Here is a 5,947-nt window from a genome sequence, read left to right as displayed (position 1 = left end):
GTCCTTCAGTTAATCTCTTAACCCCCCAACCCTTCCCTGCCTTTCCGCTGTATTTTGACAGTCTGTTTGATGCTTCTTTGCCTCTGTATCTACTTTTGTTCAAAGGTTTATAATGTTCTTTATATTCCACAAATGAGTGAGATCATGTGGTATTTGTCTATCACTGACTGGCTTATTTCACTTAGCATAATGCTCTCCAGTTCCATCCATGCTGTTTCAAATGGTAAAAATTCCTTCTTTTTTACGGCAGCATAGTGTTCCACTGTGTAGATGTACCACAGTTTTTTAATCCACTCATCTGCTGATGGGCATTTAGTCTATTTTTAGATCTTAGCTATTGAAAATTGTGCTACTATGAACATAGGGGTACATATATCCTTTCTGATTGGTGTTTCTGTTTTCATGGGATATATTCCTAGAAGTGGTCTTACTGGGTCAAATGGCAGTTCCGTTTTTAATTTTTTTTTTTAGTAAACTCCATATTGTTTTCCACAATGGCTGCACCAGTCTGCATTCCCACCAGCAGTAAAGGAGGGTTTCTTTTTCTTTTTCTTTTTTTTTTTTTGACAATCTTGTTTATTGATTCAAATCTGTATTTCTTTAAATCTTTATTGTTTAGATTATTACAGTTGTTCCTCTTTTTTTCCCCACATAGCTCCCCTCCACCCGGTTCCCACCCCACCCCACCCCATGCCCTTACCCCTGCCCCCCGCCACTGTCCTCATCCATAGGTGTATGATTTTTGTCAAGTGTCTTCCTGCACCCCCCACACCCCTTTCCCCCCAAGGATTGTCAGACCACTCCCTTTCTACGCCCATGATTCTATTATATTCACTAGGTTATTCTGTCCATCAGATTTTTTATTCACTTGATTTTTAGATTCACTTGTTGATAGATATGTATTTGTTGTTCATAATTTTTATCTTTACCTTTTTCTTCTCCTTCCTCTTCTTAAAGAATACCTTTCAGCATTTCATATAATACTGGTTTGGCGGTGATGAACTCCTTTAGCTTTTTCTTATCTGTGAAGCTCTTTAACTAACCTTCAATTATGAATGATAGCTTTGCTGGGTAGAGTAATCTTGGTTGTAGGTTCTTGCTATTCATCACTTTGAATATTTCTTGCCACTCCCTTCCGGCCTGCATAGTTTCTGTTGAGAAATCAGCTGACAGTTGTATGGGTACTCCCTTGTAGGTAACTAACTGTTTTTCTCTTGCTGCTTTTAATATTCTCTCTTTGTCTTTTGCTCTTGGCATTTTAATTATGATGTGTCTTGGTGTGGTCCTCTTTGGATTCCTTTTGTTTGGGGTTCTCTGCACTTCCTGGACTTGTAAGTCTATTTCTTTTACCAGGTAGGGAAAGTTTTCTGTCATTATTTCTTCAAATAGGTTTTCAGTATCTTGCTCTCTCTCTTCTTCTGGCACCCCCATAATTCGGATGTTGGTACTCTTGAAGTTGTCCCAGATGCTCCTTACACTGTCTTCATATTTTTGGATTCTTTTTTCTTTTCCAGTTGGGTGTTTTTTGCTTCTTTGTATTTCAGATCTTTGACTTGATTCTTGCGATCCTCTAGTCTGCTGTTGGATCTTCTGTATATTATTCTTTATTTCAGTCAGTGTATGCTTAATTTCTAGTTGGTCCTTTTTCATATCCTCGAGGGTCTCACTAAATTTATTGGCCTTTTCTAGGAAATTCTTGAGTAGCCTTATAACCGTGGTTTTGAACTCTATATCCAGTCATTTACTTTCCTCCATTTCTTTCATTTGCGATCTGTTTCTTTTTCTTCGCATTTTGGCTGCTTCCCTGAGTTGATAGAGTGGCTTTGTGTGCTCGGTGTCCTATAGGGCTCAGTGGCTCAGCCTCCCCAGTTACTTGAGGTGGACACTCTTGATGCACCCCTTTGTGGGCTGTGTTCACAATCTTGTTGTAGTTAAGCCGTGATTGTTGTTGGTATCACTGGGAGGAATTGACCTCCAGGCCAATTGGCTGTGGGAATCAACTGTGTCTATGATGGGAGAACTTCTGTGCTGGAGAAACCCTTACATTACTCCCTAATGTAAGACTTGCTTCAGTGGGGCTTTGGTGCTCACTGAGTCTGCCCCCTGAGTATGTCACTTATGGATAAGAGGAGCTGTAATCTGGATGGTCCTATTCTGACCCCTGGGTACACTGGCTCTTGGATCTCCAAGGAGGTGCTAATTTAGCCTCTGCCTGAGGCCATCCAACAGGAACTGCAGAGAGATCTGTAGATTCCTCTTCTTTGTATGGGTTTTGGAGGTGCTCAGATGAGGCCCAGCTGTGAAGCAAAGCAAACTGCTGTGGGGCCTTGGGCCTTCTTTTGGATGTTCTGGGTCTCTCTGACTCAGCTGCAGTTTGATAGGTAAGTTTAGAATTCAAGGGACCAGGCCATTCATATGCAAAAGCCTCTGGGCACAGCTTGGGTGGGGCAGAGTCTCAGGGCCGGGCAAACAGCAATCGCTTTTCATCAGCCCTGCCATAAGAGGCCCCTGGTTCTCAGTGTCCCACAGTAATCACTGCAAGCATTTCTGAGAGAAAGCCACTGTCGAGTTCCGCCCGCTTCCAGACAGTCCAGTTTCTCTCCGTATGAGTCTGGGTCCCCAGAGTCTCGCCCGGAACTGGAGTTCAGAGCAGTTGGGAGCTTGTGTCTCCCTCCGGCTTGAAAAAGCCAGCCGTGTACTCAGTTGCCTCCCTGCTCTGCATGCTCGCCTCCATTCCTCTGCCTTCCATACCTCCTCTGAGTCTCAGTGTGCTTTTCTCCTTCCTTCTAGTTGTAGAATTTCCACTCAGCCAGTCTTTCTGTGGTTCTGGATGATGTTTGTTTTGTCTTTTAGTTGTAGTTTTGAAGTTGTGCGAGGCAGAAAGTTCAGGTGTTTACCTATGCCGCCATCTTGGTTTCTCCTCAAGGGTTCCTTTTTCTCTGCATCCTCTCAAGCAATTGTCATTTGTTGATTTGTTGATGATAGCCATTCTGGCAGGTGTGAGATGGTACCTCATTGTTCTTTTGATCTGCATCTCTCAGATGAGTAGTGACTTTGAGCATGTTTTCATATGATTCTTGGCTTTCTGAATATCCTATTTTGAAAAGTGTCTATTTAGGTCCTTTGCCCATTTTTTTGATTGGGTTGCTTATCTTCCTTTTGTTAAGTTGTATGAGTTTCCTATAAATTTTGGATATTATACCCTTATCAGAGATAACATTGGCAAATATGTTCTCCCATGCAGTGGGCTTTCTTGTTGTTTTGTTGATGGTTTCTTTTGCTGTGCAGAACCTTTTTATTTTGATGTAGTCCAATTTGTTTATTTTCTCTTTATTTTACATTGTCATAGAAGCTGTATCAGTAAGATATTGCCACAACAAATATCTGCTATTGTGCTGCCTATTGCTTCTAAGATTTTTATCCATTTTGAGTTTATTTTTGTGTATGGTGTAAGTTGGTGGTCTAGTTTCATTTTTTGCAAGTATCTGTCTAGTCATCCCAACACCATTTATTAAAGAGACTCTCTTGACTCCATTGTATGCTCTTGCCTCCTTTATTAAATATTAATTGAGCATAATGGCTTGTATCGATTTCTGGGTTCTCTGTTCTGTTCCACTGGTCTTTATGTCTGTTCTTGTGCCAGTACCAGGCAGTTTTGAGAACAGTGGCTTTGTAGTATAGCTTGATATCTGGTATTGTGATCCCTCCAAATTTGTTCTTCTTTCTCAAGATTGTTGCAGCTTTTCAGAGTCTTTTTTGTTTTTATTCCAGATGAATTTTTAGAGAATTATTTTTAGGTCTTTGAGGTATGCTGTTGGTATTTTAATGGGAATTGCATTGAATTTATAGATTGCTTTGGGTAGTATGGACATTTTAATGATGTTGATTCTACCAGTCCATGAACATGGTATATTCTTCCATTAGTTTATGTCTTCCTCTATCTCTTTTTTTCAGCATCCTGAAATTTTCTGAATACAGGTACTTTGTGTCCTTAGTTAAGTTTATTCCTAGGTATCTTAATTTTTTAAAAATATATTTTTATTGATTTTTTACAGAGAGGAAGGGGAAGGGATAGAGAGTTAGAAACTTTGATGAGAGAGAAACATTGATCAGCTGCCTCCTGCACACCTCCTCCTATGGATGTGCCCACAACCAAGGTATATGCCCTTGACCAGAATCAAACCTGGGACCCTTCAGTCTGCAGGACGATGCTCTATCCACTGAGCCAAACCAGTTAGGGCTGTATTTTAATTTTTTGTTGCAATGGTACATCAGATTTCTTTTTAAATTTCTCTTTTTTTTAGTTCATTATTGGTGTATAGAAAAGCCGTAGACTTATGAGTGTTAATTTTGTATCCTGCTACATTGGCGAATTCATTTATTAAGTCTAGTAGCTTTTTGATAGATTCTTTGGGATTTTCTATATATATTATCATGCCATCTGCGAATAAGGACTGTTTTACTTCTTCTTTTCCAATTTGGATGCCTTTTATTTCTTTTTCTTGTCTCATCACAATGGCTAGTACTTCCAGTATTGTGTTGAACAGGAGTGGTGAGAGTGGGCATCCCTATTTTGTTCCTGTTCTTAGGGTAAATGGTTGTAGTTTTTGCCCATTCAGTATGATGTTGGCTGTGGATTTGTCATATATGGCTTTTATTATGTTGAGGTATGATCCTTCTATTCCCAGCTTGCTGAGAGTTTTTATCAAGAAAGGGTGTTGGATTTTGTCAAATGCTTTTTTTGCATCAATTGATATGACTATGTGATTTTTTTTTCCCTTTCTTTTTTTTTATTTTTTTTATTTTTATTTTTTTATTGAGGTATTATATGTGTACATATCTTACCATTACCCCCCCACCCCACACCCACACATGCCCTCACCCCCCAGAGTTTTGCGTCCATTGTTTATGCTTATATGCATGCATACAAGTCCTTCGTTTGATTTCTTATCTACCCCCCCTCTCCCTAACTTTCCCCCTGTAATTTGAAAGTCTGTTTGTTGCTTTAATGACTCTGTAACTATCTTTTTGTTCATCAGTTTATAATGTTCTTTATTATCCATAAATGAGTGAGATCATGTGGTATTTTTCTTTCATTGACTGGCTTATTTCACTTAGTATAATATTCTCCAATTCCATCCAGGTTGCTGCAAATGATGAGAATTCCTTCTTTTTTATGGCAGCATAGTATTCCATTGTGTAGATGTACCACAGTTTTCTGATCCAGTCATCTGCTGACGGGCACCTAGGCTGTTTCCAAATCTTAGCTATGGAGAATTGTGCTGCTATGAACATGGGGGTGCATATATCCTTTCTGATTGGTGTTTCTAGTTTCTTTGGATATATTCCCAGGAGTGGGATTACTGGGTCAAATGGGAGTTCCACTTTCAGTTTTTTGAGGAAACTCCATACTGTTCTCCACAGTGGCTGCACCAGTCTGCATTCCCACCAGCAGTGCACGAGGGTTCCTTTTTCTCCACATCCTCGCCAACACTTGTCGTTTGTTGATTTGTTGACGATAGCCATTCTGACAGGTGTGAGATGGTACCTCATTGTTGTTTTGATTTGCATCTCTCGGATAATAAGTGACGTTGAGCATGTTTCCATGTGTCTCTTGGCCTTCCTTCTGTCTTCTTTTGAAAATATTCTGTTTAGGTCCGTTGCCCATTTTTTTATTGGATCATTTATCTTCCTTTTATTAAGTTGCATAAGCTGCCTGTAGATGTTGGAGATTAAACCTTTATCAGTGCTAGCATTTGCAAATATGTTCTCCCATGCAGTGGGCTTTCTTGTTGTTTTGTTGATGCTTTCTTTTGCTGTAAAAAAGCTTTTTATTTTTATGTAGTCCCATTTGTTAATTTTCTCTTTAGCTTCCATTGCCCTAGGGGCAGTGTCATTGAAAAAGTTCTTTTGGCATATGTCTGAGATTTTGTTGCCTGTGGATTCC

This window comes from Cnephaeus nilssonii, assembly GCF_951640355.1.
Source record: "Cnephaeus nilssonii genome assembly, chromosome: X".
Taxonomy (NCBI): Eukaryota; Metazoa; Chordata; class Mammalia; order Chiroptera; family Vespertilionidae; genus Cnephaeus; species Cnephaeus nilssonii.
Note: the sequence above shows the minus strand (reverse complement) of the source record.